Consider the following 1,574-nt stretch of genomic DNA (forward strand, 5'->3'; position numbering starts at 1 on the left):
ACATATAATAAAAATTAGGTGATATTTGTACATATTCAAAATGTGGGAACAATCCAAATGTCCACTGAAACATGAATGGATATAATAAATGTGCTATGTACAGATCATAAATATTATCCAGCCATAAACAGAAAAAATTCTGACACATGCTACAACATGGCTGAACCTTAAAGACATTATGCTAAGTGAAATAAGCAAACACAAAGAGACAAATGCTGTATAATTTCATTTACATAAGTTACCCAGAGTAGTCAAAATTATTTATTTTATTTATTATTATTATTATTATTATTTTGAGTTGGAATCTCACTCTGACGCCCAGACTGGAGTGCAGTGACCACTCCCGGCCACCGCAGTCTCGGCCTGCTGGGCTTCGGGGATCCTTCCGCCTCAGCCTTCCGTGTAGCCTGAATTACAGGCATGTGCTACCACGCCCGGCTGATTTTTAAATTTTATTGTAGAGATGAGGTCTCGCCAAGTTGCCCAGGTGGGTCTTGAACCCGTGGGCTCAGGCAATCCACTCACCTCAGCCTCCTAAAGCGCAGGATTACAGGTTGAGCCACCGAGCCCTTTATATTTATATATATTTATTTATATATAAAGATATATATAAATAAATAATATATATATATTTATTTATTTATTTTAGTCAAAGTCTCATTCTATTGCCCTCCTGGAATGCACTGGCACAATCACAGCTCACTGCAACCTTCAACTCCTGGGCTCAAGCAATCCTCCCTACTCAGTCTCATGAGTATCTGAGACTACAGGCATGCACCACCTCTCCTGACTAATTTTTTTATTTTTTGTAGGAATGAGGTCTTGCTATGTTGCCCAAGCTGGTCTTGAACTCCTGGGCTCAAGCAGTCCTCCCGCTTCCACCTTCCAAAGTGCTGGGATTACAGGCTTGAGATGTCACACCCGGCCAAGTAGTCAAAAATGTATAAAGACAAAGTAGAATGGTGGTTGCCAGGGGCAGGGAGAAGGTGGGATGGGGAGCTAGCCATTGTTTAATGACTACAGAGTTTCATCTTGGGAAGATGAAAGAGTTCTGGGGTGGATGGTGATGATAGTTACCAAACAATGTGAATGTACTTAATGCCACTGAACTGTACACTTAAAAATGGCTAAAATAGTAAATTTTATGTTATATGTATTTTACCACAAGTACATATGGGGTGCCAAAAAAATGTATACACCAAATGAATACTAGCGCTGGGCATTGTGGCACATGCTTATAATCCCAGTACTTTGGGAGGCAGAGGCGAGAGGATTGCCTGAGCCCAGGGGTTCAAGACCAGCCTGGGCAACTTGGCGAGATCTCATCTATACAATAAATAATAATAAAATTAGCTAGGTATGGTGGTGTGTGCCTGTGGTTCCAGCTGCTTGGAAGACTGAGGTGGAAGAATCGCCTGAGCCCAGCAGGTCGAGACTGCAGTGGCCATGAGTGTGCCACTGCACTCCAGCCTGGGTGACAGAGTGAGATGCCAACTCAAAAATAAAAAATAACCTCAGGCTTGGTGGCTCAGCCTGTAATCCTGCGCCTTGGGAGGCTGAGGTGAGTGGATTGC

This window comes from Carlito syrichta, unplaced genomic scaffold, assembly GCF_000164805.1.
Source record: "Carlito syrichta isolate Samal-C Ts95f unplaced genomic scaffold, Tarsius_syrichta-2.0.1 Scaffold308842, whole genome shotgun sequence".
NCBI lineage: Eukaryota > Metazoa > Chordata > Mammalia > Primates > Tarsiidae > Carlito > Carlito syrichta.